This window comes from Puma concolor, chromosome C1 (genome assembly GCF_028749965.1).
Source record: "Puma concolor isolate L17-30 chromosome C1, mPumCon1.1.hap2, whole genome shotgun sequence".
NCBI classification, from domain to species: Eukaryota; Metazoa; Chordata; class Mammalia; order Carnivora; family Felidae; genus Puma; species Puma concolor.
The window spans coordinates 12,532,599-12,545,842 of NC_141674.1; the positions used below are offsets into that span (position 1 = coordinate 12,532,599).

General features: G+C 54.6%; 1 protein-coding gene and 1 non-coding gene across 2 annotated transcripts in view; one reads left to right on the forward strand and one right to left on the reverse strand.

The window, feature by feature from the left end:
- Positions 1–432: 432 nt before the first annotated feature.
- ARHGEF10L (Rho guanine nucleotide exchange factor 10 like) overlaps positions 433–13,244 on the forward strand; it is a 160,412-nt gene continuing 147,600 nt past the window's right edge. The window contains exon 1 of the mRNA XM_086715822.1: positions 433–590. The gene's annotated coding sequence lies outside the window, so the exon portion shown is untranslated. The remainder of the gene's footprint in view (positions 591–13,244) is intronic.
- On the reverse strand, positions 13,000–13,084 carry TRNAR-UCG (transfer RNA arginine (anticodon UCG)). Its single transcript has one exon. It is a non-coding gene; the product is annotated as a tRNA-Arg (tRNA).

The following is a 13,244-nucleotide window of genomic DNA, read 5'->3' on the forward strand; positions in this document are numbered from 1 at the left end:
AGATGAGGTCACGCAGCCGGAAAGGGCAGGGATTCAAACTTGAAATTCCAACTTCAAAGCTTGTGCTTTTCCACCTCCTCTGGTTAAAAGACTCCCAGTCTGTGGATGAACCTCGAGCCCTCCCTTGTGCCCATGTCCTGTGCTTCTTTCTGGGCCGGTGGGCAGCTGTCAGTGGTTAAACCTTCTGCCTTTGCCCCCCCTTAGAGGCCCCCACCTTTGTTCACGCTGCTCCTCCCTTTCCCCACCCTGGCTACTTCCTGGTCCTCCCAGGCCGACTGATGACAGATTGCCTGGCCCGGCCCGGCCCGGCCCTGCCCATGGGCCTGACCCAGTCTAGCCCTTCCTTGTCGGCTGCTAGGGGCCGCCTCCTGCGCTCCTGCCTGCCCGCCTGGCAGGTCTGGCAGGTGAATGACTCACATTCCTGGTCCTCTGCACACGAAGCGTGGGGAGCCAGTGCGCCTGACCCCTGGGCTCCTGCCTGCCCCGCCAGCGGCTGTGACGGACAGGACCCTTCCCCGCCGGTGGCGCCTGACCCTGTGCCACCCGCACCCGTTTCCCAGAGGGCCAGAATTGGACCGCACGGAATCCAGGTCAGCTTTGGGGCTTGTAAACATCTCTGTCCCTCGCCGAGTTGGAGGAGGGTCCTTTGGAGGTCACGGGGTGTGTGTGGGCTTTCTGCCATCATTGACACCCTTGGGCACCGGGCCCAGGGACACCCTGCTCCCTCCCAGCCGGTGATGGGGCTTGGGGACGCCTTGTGCCAGGCTCTACAAGGAGGACTCTGCTGGGAGCCTCGGGGGACGTGGCCCTGACCCTGGTGGCCACCTGTGGGGGCAGGTCGGGGCAACGTGGGGGCGAGGAATGCAGAGGGAGCCTGGCAGAGGCGTGGGTGCCTTGGGAACTTTCCCTGATTCCCTTCTCGGGGTCACAGAGTTTGATGGTTGGAGCCTGATATGGCCCTTACGGGACACCTAGGTCAACGGCATCATTTCAGAGCTGGGAAAACGGAGGCTCGGGAGGACAGGAAGTAGTATGTCAAGGTCACGCGGTGACTTAGCGGCAGAGCCGGGCCTGGAAGCCGGATCCGGCTGCCGCCTCCCTGCGGTCACCCTGGGTCCTGGCTGTGAGTCCCCGACAGGTGGCTGTTTAGCCACAGCTTGAATCTCTCCGGTGGCGGTGAGCTCGCTGCTTTTGGAGGCAGCCTCTTGCGTCTGCGTGGCCGGTGGCCGGCGGTGAGGACACAGGGCCTGCGGGGCGCTTACTTCGTGCCCGGCACCTTGCTAACGACGCAAGCCCCACGCGTTAGCTCTTTCAGTCCTCCCAACACCCCTGTGAGGCCAGTGGTGTTGTCGCCGTTCTCGTTCACAGCCGAGGAAACGGACCCAGAGAGGTTGAGTAACTTACTTAAGGTTTCGCAGCTTGGTAAAGGGGAGCTGAGATGGGAGGCCAGACAGGTCTGGTTCTGGGGCCTGATGGAGCCCTCCGCCCCCTCCCTTTCTGCTGCCACGAGTCCATGAGGCGTAGCAGGGTGGGGGGCTGGCGGGGCACGGCCAGGCTGGGCTTGTTAGGGGCGTTTAGATGGATCGCGCGTTTCTCTGGCCTCCCCGCGTCCGAGGAAAACAAGTGTTACTGATGAAGCTTTTCTCCCTCCCCCGCTTGGGCTTCGTGGCAGCTCACGCTCTGTCTCACGTGGCGCTCGAGCTGCAGAGTCCAGCACAAATGGTAATGACCTTCCAGAGTGGCCTCCACGATGCTACACCTGCCTTGGTCTGTCCACGAAGGGTCCTTTGCTGGTTAACAAGGGCAGCGCCTCACCCTAAGGTGCTCGACCGTTTACAAAGCTGGGCCACGTCTGTTGTCCCCGATGGGTCTCACGCCAGCCTGGGGTGCTGGGCAGGGCAGGAATGAAGATCCCTGTAATTGAGGGACAGAGGCTCAGAGAGGTGAGGTGACCTGCCTGAGGTCACACAGCTAAGAGATAGCAGAGCATTAGGTTCTCTCTCCTGGCTCCTGACAGCGTGTGCTGCCATTAAGCGGGCCTCTCCTCTCAGTTTTTCCTCTGGAGGATCCAGAAGTTTCTAAAGGTGAGGCTGCCTCCCCGGCTTTTGGCCAACGAATCCGGGTCTCCTGAGGCTTGGCTGGGGACCGGCCACCAACTCTCCTCTGTCCCTTTGAGGGCTGAGCTCCTCTGGGAGCAATGGCCGCAGACTTTCCCGCTGGGCGTCCTCCGTTAGCGGGACTTTGGGGTCTTCGGGGGGGGTGACTGGTCCGGCCCCTTCACATCCCTACCACCTAGAAGGCGAGAAGGATCCCTGATATATTCATCCAGGGCTTCCTCTCAAAAACAGTCTCATGGGTGAGAAGTCCCCAGGCTGATTCCGTTCTGTCCCCTCCTCCTTCTCTTCCTAGTGATCAACAACAACAACAACAACAATAATAATAATAACAGCGAGGTTGACTACTGGCATTGCCACCATGACTACTGTGCCATTTATCGGGCACTCACCCCATGCTCAGCTCTAGGTCAGGTGTCCTGACGCCATAGCTCATCTAACCCTCCTGCCAGTCCAGATGTCACAGATGAGAAAGCTGAGGCACCGAGGGGTGAAGTCATTGGCCCAGAGTCACACGGCTGGCCCGTGGCACTGAAACCATCACTCAGAAAGTCGAAAGCTCACATCACCCAAAGTCACCATCCAAAGTCATGTGCTGAGTTCCTGGTGCAGCCAAGAGCGGCGACTGGCTTGGTTGCTTCCGGCTTTTAAGCTCCTCCCTCTCTGCGCCGCTGGGCCGGGCTGGGCGGCCCTGGGACTTGAGAACCATGGGTTCTGGTTGCTCTGCTTCTAAAATACTATGGGACTCCGGACATGCCCCTCACCCTCCTGGGGACTGGGTCACCCCATCTGGGTGGAGGGGCTGATAATTTCTTCCCTGTGATCTAACCAGGGGCTGTGAATTACAGTCACGGCTGGGGATGCCTGTAAAACCTTGACACGGTGTGCAGGGAGGGAACCGGCGAGAAGAGAATAATTACCCAAGCAGCGTCTCCGGTCCCCTCTGTGCCCGGGACAGCCTTGACGTTTAATCCCCACAATTACTGGGGATGAAGGAATTGGTGCCGAGCTTCACAGCCAGAGAAAGCTGGGGCTCAGCAGAGGAGCAACTCGCAACTCGCTCAAGGTCACAGGGCTAGGAGGTGGGGAGGCGGGGATTCGAACCCAGCCCGTGTGTGTGTGTGTGTGTGTGTGTGTGTGTGTGTGTGCAGAAGTGAGCGCCCCCCCTCCCCACCAGCCCTCATGGGAGACAGCTCCCTGGGGATGGGGGCGGGGGGCTCAGGGTTTCTAGCCCCAGGGCAGCAAGAGAGTTCCCGGTGGGGATACTCATGGGAGCAGGTCCCCAGGAGCTTAGCAGGTGGGTCCGAGGTAGGTGAGATGGTGCTGCTATGAAGTGAATTCCTAGCTTCCCTGTCCAAGCCTCCTCCCACTTTGCCTTCCAGCAGAATGAGAGCGAGCCTCCTCCCCCATCATTGCTTGTCTCAAGGACAGAGGCACCTCTTGTTCCAAGGGGACCAGGAAAATAGGGAGCTCTCCTGGGTGTTGGGACCTGTTCTGTAGGTAACCTTGACCCCTGACCCCGCCTGCTGGACCAGCCAGACCCAGCTCAGCCACTGCACAGAGACTTCTGATGCCCCAGCAGAGGGAGGGGAGGCGACAGGGCTGGGGAGCAGCCCTGCCCCCTTCCTCCTTCCCCATCGTACCCTATCCCCTGGTTCTTCGGAGCATTGTAGTGATTAAATCTGACGACCATTCATTCTATCTGATATAAAGGCCTCCAATGTCATGGTTCCAGACAGGCAGAGGGTGAGGAGGGGACCTTGGGCCGGAGCCAGGAGGCTGCCTCTGCTCTCGTTCCATTCTTCATGCCCTGTGTGACCTTAAGCAAAGCCCTTGTCCTCTGAGGGCCTCAGTTATCCCCTCTGTGGATGGAGGGGGTTGGCTCGGATCATTCCTAAGGGCCCTTTCAAGCTCTGAAAGTCTCCGAAATGCTCAAAGGGAAAGCCCCAAGGTGCCCTCTGGGCTCTTTGCCAGCCATCCCTCCTCCCACGTGACCACCAGGCCAGGCCCCGGGAGCACAGGAATGCGGGGAGGCTTGAGTTTGCTTCTGATGCATGGCGGACTGGCAAGGACTGGAGTGACCACCACAAAAACCTGTTCCTGTTCAGTCTGGCCAATTCTGGAATATATCCAGGATGCCCACGTTTGCCCAGCTGCAGGGAGAGCCCTCCACCTTGTTGTTGGGGGGAAGAAGTACGGACTTCAGGGTCTCACTGAGTTCAAAGCTCAGCTCTGTCCCTTCTCGTGTGTGAACTTGTAGGTTCCGTATCTGAAATGGCAGACGATAATACTGAACTTGCTGAAGTGCCGTGCAGGTCATGTGTTATCCCAGGCAGAGTGCTTGACCTGGTGCATAGTAAGTGCTCAGTAAAAAGAAGGGCATGTCCCTGGCCCCAGTGCCATCCCAACCTCCCATTCCCAGCAAACAAATAAGGCTCCAGGATGGCAGGACACCTCATTGTGCTGCCCAGAACCTTAACGCAGATGAGCAGATGTGTCCAAGTGTGCTAGGGATGATACCATGCTTTAGTGCCTTTTCCTCTTTCTCACAATTTCTCTGGAAATTACAAAACTGGGCCACATGCCTCCGTGGCCGCTCTCTTGAGACTTCTGGGTTCTTCATCCCCGAGTCTTGCTTAGCCCACAGGAAATGGGAAACCCTATGCTCTGGCCGAAGAGTAGCGGGGAGGAGAGGAGCCTGCTTCCCACAGATCTTTCCCTAGAATCCAGCTGGCTGGCTCTAGCCACTGATCAGAATTCACAAAGTATGGGATTTGGTGGATCAGCATGAGATCTCTCAAATTAACTGCAGGGTAAGACCCCTAAAGCTCAAGGCTCCTGGCAGGCGCTCCAGAACTCTGAGACAGCACCCAGGGAATAGGTTGGGGTCGACTCTGACCAGACACCAGGCTCAGGCACAGCTGTGTCCCTAGGCCCAGTCCTGGAGCCACTGGTCAGGGAGTTTACCACACTGGGTATATTTTGTGGTTGGCCCCAATTCAGAGACCTGTGGTTTGGGATAGAGCACATGAAATTCCCTGCAGAGTGGTGATTTCTGGGAAGAGAGAACAGACTTGATCAGCCTACATGCTGTTGCTTTTATTAAGTTACCTCAAAGCTCATCAGCCACATGGTACTTCTTTATTCCCTCCCCTAAAAATCAGGATACCGTTCCCTGCTTTCCCTGGAATCCTGACCAGGGGAGTTTGCACTTAGCAGAGAATCTGCATCCAGCTTCCTTCTGCTTCGCCGAGTGGGAGAAGTATTGTCCTCTAGTCCCCTTTCGCTTGGTTTTCAATTGTATTCATCCATCCATCCATCATTCATCTGTCCATGTGTCTATCCATCCATCCATCTATCCATCCATCATCCAGTGATCCATCCATCCATCCATCCATCTATCCATCCATCATCCAATGATCTATCCATCCATCCATCCTTCATCTATCCATGTCTCTATCCATTTATTCATGTGTCCATCCATCCATCCATCCATCCATCATCCAGTGATCCATCCATCCATCCATCCTTTATCTATCCATGTGTCTGTCCATTTATTCGTGTGTCCATCCATCCATCCATCCATCATCCAATGATCCATCCATCCATCTATCCATCATCCATCCATCCACCATCCAACAATCCATCCATCCATTTGTCTGTCCATCCAGTCTTCCACCCATATATCTATCCATCTACCTATACACTGTTTTTTGAGTGTCCACTATGTGCCAGGCACTGTATCCTGGAGGTAACAGCTCTGTGCAAAACAGACACGAGCCTGCCCTCAGGCAGATTAGAGGACAGCAGGAGCAACAGAAAATTTAGTAAGAAAAACAGTACTTTGTGCTCCAGACTTATCGCCTCTGTTTATCGGTTTTCTTATGTGTTGCATGGGATGATGGCAGTACCTATTACACGGGATTATGGTGAAGATTTGATGAGACAGTACAGGCAAAGTGTTGGCCCCGTCCCTGGCATGTAGTAAGTGCTCAATGAATTTGAGCTATGATGAGAATGAGGACCATGATCATGATGAAGATGATGATGAAGTTTACGGTCATCTAAATCAGCGCCTGGCACTAACCAAGCAACCATACGTGTCCCTGAGCTGTAGTGGGCAGACGGCCTTTCTCAACAGCAGCAGAAGGTAATAGGGGAATGGTGAGGGCAGGCCCCGTGCCAGCTTCTCAGGATGGGGCATGTGTGCTGGATGTGCCATCTGGAGGCAGGGTCTGAGGGCTTCTTGGGGGAGCCGGAGCCAACATAGCTGCCTGGCTGGTTTAGCCAGTTAGGATTTGGTTGTGAATCTTCTCAGGGCAGAATAAGCCATGACACCAGGAGCTGTAGACTGCCTTCGCAGGGGCTGGGGTAGGCGGTCTGGAAGCTGCCAGAAGTGAAGGAAGGCAGCAGAGGTGGGGACGAGCCTCTGTGCTGGGGGCTCAGGGGAGACGGCTGGAGCTGGAGCTCTGGGGGAGCAGCCCAAAGTGGCTAGGGGGTCCCTGGTCCCTGGGGCTGATCGGGGCGGGGGCATGTCCGTGTCCCTTGCCACCGTGCCTCCAGCTCCTAGAACAGTGCCAGGCACATCTCAGACACTTCTCCGGGGAGTATCTGGGAGTGTTTGTTGAACGGGTGCTGGGATGGTCTGATGTAACTATCAGGCTGGCTCACCTGGGAGAAACAGTGGTTCTGAAACCAGAGGGAGAAGCGTTCATAGCCTGACCCCACCACCTACCAGCTCTGGGGGACCGTGGATAAGACACTTGCCCTTTCTGAGCCTCGGTTTCCTCATCTGCAAAATAGGAATTGCGGTCGATACTGAGGGCTGTTGTGTAGATGGGAGATGGTGAAGAAAAAAGCGACTCTGCTGTCATCATCCATGTTTCTGGGGTGACACCCAGCGTTTCGAGCCAGGACTGGGGGATTGGGCTGGTGCGGACAGAGTATCTGCTGAACCCCCACATTTGAAGTTTGGGGGAGGGGTGACGGGATAGAGTCAGATAGACCCGGAATCTATTGCTTACTTGCTGTGTGACCTTAGGCAAGCTACTCCCTCCCTGCGCCTCCTCTGTTCCACCTGCCCAAAAGGGGATCTTGAAAGCAGCTGTTCTATAGAGTTCTTGCGAGAGTAAATGGGATTGTGCATGAAGAGCTTGGGACCTGGCATGTTATACATGTTCAGGAAAGGGGAGCTATCCTCACCAAGGGAAGGGGCCCTGGTCCCCCCTTCTGAGACGCCGGGGCTTCCCTTGGAAGTGACCCACTGCACTGTGTCTCTGCTGACGCGTGGGTGGGTCTCAGAAGGTGCTTGTTTCCAGGAGAAAACCCAGGGAAACCATTTGGTTTAACCTCTTAAGTTCCATGGGGGCGGGGCTTGAGTGATGGTAACTGGGGGCTATTCAGTAGGGGGAAGGAACACGGGCTTCAGATTTAAATCCCAGTAGATGTTAATGAACGCTGGGGCTGGTCCAAAAATCCAGTCTATAAAACTCCTGCCTGCAGCTTCTGGTGCGTTGCTAATGGGAGTTTATGTGAAGGACACAGTGGGATAAGGGCCCATTGTTCTGAGCGGGGACGGTTTTATGACTCTTAGAAAGCGTCTTTCATCTGGGAGACCAGGGAACTGATGGGACCTCCCAGCCCTGGGCGGGGGAACTGGAGGACGCTGGAGGTTTCTGGGGCTGGTGCCAGGCGGCGGCCACGGCCAGGCCCTCTCCCTACAGCCAGGGTAGCTGGCGGGGGCTGCACAGCAGGGCCTCCCTTTCCCCAGGCCCGGGACCTTCCCTCCTGGAGATCCTCTGTCCAGCCCGGCCAGGTCTGCTTGGCAAAAGGCTGGAGGCTCACTGTGTCCCCTGGGGTTCCCTCCCTGCTCCCCCTTCCTCGGCAGCCAGTGCTGTATCTTTTTCATCTTTATGGATGAAGATCCTTCCAGAACAGGCCTTGGGCCCTGCGTTCACTGTCAGCTGACTAGCAACTTCAGGCCTGGAGGCCTTGCCTGGCACTCGAGCCTGGGGTAAGGGCAGTAACCTGATGCCAGGAAGCTGAGACCTTGTCTCCTTGTCCTTTCTGGCTCCTTGGCCAGGCCCCAGACGGAGAAATCCAACCTCCCCTTGGCTTGGCAGACAGGCCCAAGCTTTCTGTCTGTTTATCCCGGGTAGGGGCTGCAGGAGTGGGTGAGGCTGGCGTCCTACCGTAGGCAGGGCCCGTGGGGAGGTGACCTGGGTGCGGTCACACCTGCTGTGGATGCCCCTGGCCGTTCAGCCCAGACTGTGACTCCCCCTCCCCGCTCACCTTTTCTACTTTGGGAGGTACAAGAAGGCCAGAGCAGCATGTCGGGGATCCCTTGCGCCCTAACTGGCCCCAGAATCCCTTCACCCTGCGGCGAGACAGCAGCCATGGGCAGCGGGCGCTGCCTGGTTAGCAATCCCTCCGAGGCTTCTGGGCTTTCAAGGAATAAAAAAATCTGTTCGGGCACGTGCACGTGAGGGGGATCTGGAGGAACCCAACAGGCCGCTCCGACGGACATTCCAGGCTAGCACAGAACGTCTTCGTGCCTCAGTTTCCTCCTCCCGAAAACGGGAGGGAAAGTACCTGCTTTGTAAGGTTGCTGGAAGGATCGGTTGGAACGTGGCCGGGTATGTGGCGGCGTGAAGGCTGGCTTGGCGACCACGGTCACTTGACTCGGTCTCTCACCTCCCCGGGTCCAAATTCCTGGGAGAAACGAGCTGATTGGCCAGCTTGCCGTCAGATGTTCACCCTCTCCCCCAATCAGAGCGGGCTGCCCCGCCCACGGGCGGGAGGGTGTAGGGAGGCACATCCTGGCATGTCAACCCCAGCCTGTTCAGAGGCTCTATCAGATGGGGAAAGTACTGCCCACAGTGGCTTGGTGCTTTTTTTTCCTGCCAACCCCCAGGGGGCGTTCCCAGGGGTGCTTCCAAGTGATCAGGACAAGCTTTCAGAACTGCGGCTGCCTGCCGACACTTGGAGCCTGTCTGGCTCACGAGTAACTTGGCCCATTTGCAATTTGAAATCGTTGTCAGTTTTAAAAATCGGGGGATTTCATAGAGAACTCTGGACTTCTGGCTTCTCTTGGGGGAAAAGAAAGAAAGCGCTGGGGATACCGAGCGTAGACACATAGCATCTGCTCCAACAGGGGGACCGTGTGCTTTCCAGGCCCTGAGGGACCCCCCCCCCGACCTTTCCCCGTGGTGTCCCTACTCTTGAAACTTGGTCATCGTTGTCCGGGCGTGTCCAGCCTGCTTCTTCCACTGTCACCCCCTACCTCGCCACCTCACTCTACAGCCTGGAAATGGGAATTGCGCGAAGAAGAAGAAGAATTGGCTAGCTATTCAACATTTTGGAATATGTGTATGAACCCAGTTTTGTGCCAAATATCCACAACTATGATCTCATTTATTTCTCTAAACAACCGTGAGGTAGGAATCATCACTTCCATCCCTACGACACAGACGGTGAAGAATTACTACACAGACAGCTCGAAGAATTACATGATGTGCTAGAGATTAGCACAGGCCATCTGACTTTAGACACAACTTTCTTTTTTTAATTAAATTTTTTTTTTTTTTAAGAGAGAGAGAGGGGCAGAGGCAGAGAGAGAGAAAGAGAGAGAGAGAATCCCAAGCAGGCTCCACGCTCCGTGCAGAGCCTGACACGGGTCTCAATTCCATGATCTTGGCATGGTGACCCGAGCTGAAATCAAGAGTCAGATGCTCAACCGACAGAGCCACCCAGGCGCCCCTAGAAACGTCTTTAAACTGACGGCAAAGCTGCGAGTCCACAGCATTTCCCTCTGCGGCATTTCGAGAGGAAACTGTTGACTTGATCCTTTTCTCTGGATGTTTGGTATGTGTTTGCGAGAAACACGGACCCGTTCCTTCGCAATCATAGTACAACCATCAAAAGCCGGAGACGCATGTGATGCATTCCCACCGTCTCAGCCGCCGCCCCTCTGGAGTCTTACCAGATGTCCCAGCAGTGGCCTTTGTATGGAAAGGATCAAGTGACGATCACACGTGGCATTTAGTTGTCCAGTCTCTGGTTTCCTTCAATCTGAAAAAGTTCCCCGGTCTCTCTTTGACTTTTGTGACCTTGGCGTTTTGGAAGACTCTCAGTTCAGCTTTGTGTGATGTTTGCTCAGGATCATGGGAGCTGTGCATCTTTGGCGGGAACATGGCGAGGTATGGCCGGGACCTTCTCTGAGCATCCCATCGGGACCCTTGGGGTGTCCAAATGTCCCCCTGCTGGTCACGTCCCCGGTTTGACCACTTGGGTGGAGAGCTGTCTGTGAAGTTGCTCTCTTCCCCTTTCTGGTTAAGAAGTATTTTGTGGGGCGGTGCTTTGAGACTGTGTAAACAGTCATTTCCTGGCCTTCAATGTACTCATTTGCTTATTTACTTATCAGAATGGACTCTTGGTTTCTTATTGTATTCAATGGGATATAAATCCAATCATGATTTATTCTGATGTCAGATTGCCCTCAGTTTGATTAGTGGGAGCCTCTGTGAGCTGGTTTCTATGTCCTTTTGCTATGACACAGAGCAATTTTATCACTTCTTGAGCAGTTTATCAGTTTGTGGCCCAGCACTATATTACAGGCTCAAATTGTCCTTCCTCTGGAATCAGCCGTTTCTCCAGGGACCTCTGGATCCCTTGAGTAGAGAAGGGTATTGGGGAACCACGATCCGGCTGCTAAGTGTGCTCACTGCTATTGGGTGTCCCTGTTCCCAGGTCCTCGCGATGGACAGAGCTAGGAGCTCACACCATCGCTTCCGATTCCAGCCCAATACCCCGGGAGATCGTTCTACTTTTCTCCCTTTCCGTATCTGTAATTCGCTTCTCCAACAGGGAGAGTCCCAAGAGTTCAAGCTGTTGACCACTGCTATACTAGGTTGCCTCTCACTAATAACAGTTAGAATATTTATAATAATACAGCCTCAAGTAGCATATTGATCTAATTTTTTCAGTGGGAAGTGGAGAAATCTCTGTTAGGCTACATTAACTTGATCCTCTGACCTTCTGTGAAGAGAGAAGAGGGCAATAGGATTATTGTTCCCACCTGACAGGCAGTGAGACAGAGTAAAAGAGGTTGAGGGCTGTTTTCAGGGTGCTACAGAGATCGTGGGGTAGCAGAGCCCTGTGTCGTGTCCTTGTCCCACTGGACATGAGCGTCCACCCCCCACCTTGTAGGTGTTTTGGGTGAACCTTGAGACCACATCCCCAAGACAAGGAAGGAGCTGCTCAGACTGGTCTGTCCCTGACACCCAGGCCCATAAAGTGATAGCTCAGAGAAGTCAAATTTCCTTCTTCACCTGAGCTCCCAGGACCCCCTCTGCCTGTGGCTGTGCCCTTGAGCTCAGCTTGCTTCCCCACAAATGCAGGGGGGGGGGTACATCTGGAAGTCTTGAAGCAGGGGTGGTTGCTCAGATTATCCCAGCTCCCCTCAAAATGCCTGTCCTACGAAACAGAGACAGGAGTGTTATGGGAAGAGAGTGTCATATCGTCTTCTTTCGTAATCAAAATGCGATCCAGCCTCTCTTAGGTAATAAATAGCCTGGTCACGGTTGGTTTAATGGTATAGTAAATTTCAGGGCCTGACTGCTTCCTGCTTGCTCTCTGTTCACACTGCCCGTGTGAGCGTGGTATCTGGGCCACAGGGTCCACTTTCCCAGCCACCCACTTCCTTTTTGACCCACTATGTGGTTCGGCCAGCGGAAGGGAGACTGGGCTGGAAGGCAGAGGCAGGAGCCTTGGGTTCCCATCCTGACTTTGCCACCAGCTTGCTAGGCAACATGGGCAAGTCACTTCGCCTCACTGGCCAGTGGGAAAATGCCACCCCTGTCCTCCCTGCCTCCCTCTTCTCCAGGTCAGCGGTGGAGACCAGGGAGAACAGAACCCTTTTCCCATCCAGATGTACCCCTGATGGTTATGCATCCACAGTAAACGCTGCACTCACCAGCGTGTTCAGTGGGTGGAAAATTCTGGTTAATTGAATGTTCTGGGACATGGAAACATCCCCAGAAATCCTTTGTGTTCCTTTTGTGGTCATTGAAAACCATTCATTCATCTATTTAGCAAATATTTGTCTCGTGCCTGTGCTCTACCGGGCTCTGTCCCAGGTGGCGGGGAGGCGCTGTGAATGAGACAGCGGAGGCCCAGCCCGCAAGGGCTCACAGCCCGGGAGGAGACGTGAGCAAACGCAGGGGGCCCTTGAACACCGCAGGGGCTAGGGGCACCAACCCCTTACGCAGTACAGCTTTTGACTCCCCCAAAATGTAATTGCTGAGAGTCTACTGTTGACCACGAAGAAGCCTTTACCAATAACATAAACAGTCAATTAATGTCTTCTGTATATCATACATATTATATAATGTATTCTTATAATAGCATAAGCTCGAGAAAAGATGATATTATTAAGAAAATCATAAGGAAGTGGGGCGCCTGGGTGGTGCAGTCGGTTAAGCGTCCGACTTTAGCCAGGTCACGATCTCGTGGTCCGGGAGTTCGAGCCCCTCGTCGGGCTCTGGGCTGATGGCTCAGAGCCTGGAGCCTGTTTCCGATTCTGTGTCTCCCTCTCTCTCTGCCCCTCCCCTGTTCATGTTCTGTCTCTCTCTGTCCCAAAAATAAATAAAAACGTTGAAAAAAAAAAAAAAAGAAAATCATAAGGAAGAGAAAATACATTTTTATTGAAAACAATCCATGTAGAAACCTGCCCAATTCAAACCTGTTTTTTTTTTAATTTTTTAATGTTTATTTATTTTTGAGAGAAAGGGAGAGAGAGAGACAGAGTGCAGACAGGGGAGGGGCAGAGAGAAAGACACACACACAGAATTCAAAGCAGGCTCCAGGCTCTGAGCTGTCAGCACAGAGCCCGACGCGGGGCTCGAACCCACGAACCTCGAGGTCATGACCTGAGCCGAAGTCAGACGCTCAACCGACTGAGCCACCCGGGCGCCCCTAAACCTGTGTTTTTTAAGGGCCAATGTACACCACACAACTCGGTAGGATGGATGGCCTGAGGGGACCATAGGACACTGTGGGAGGCCCGGAGTCCAGTGTGGGGGCCCTGGAGAAGGGATCCTTGACCTTGAGAAGGTGTTCTCTGTTGAGAGC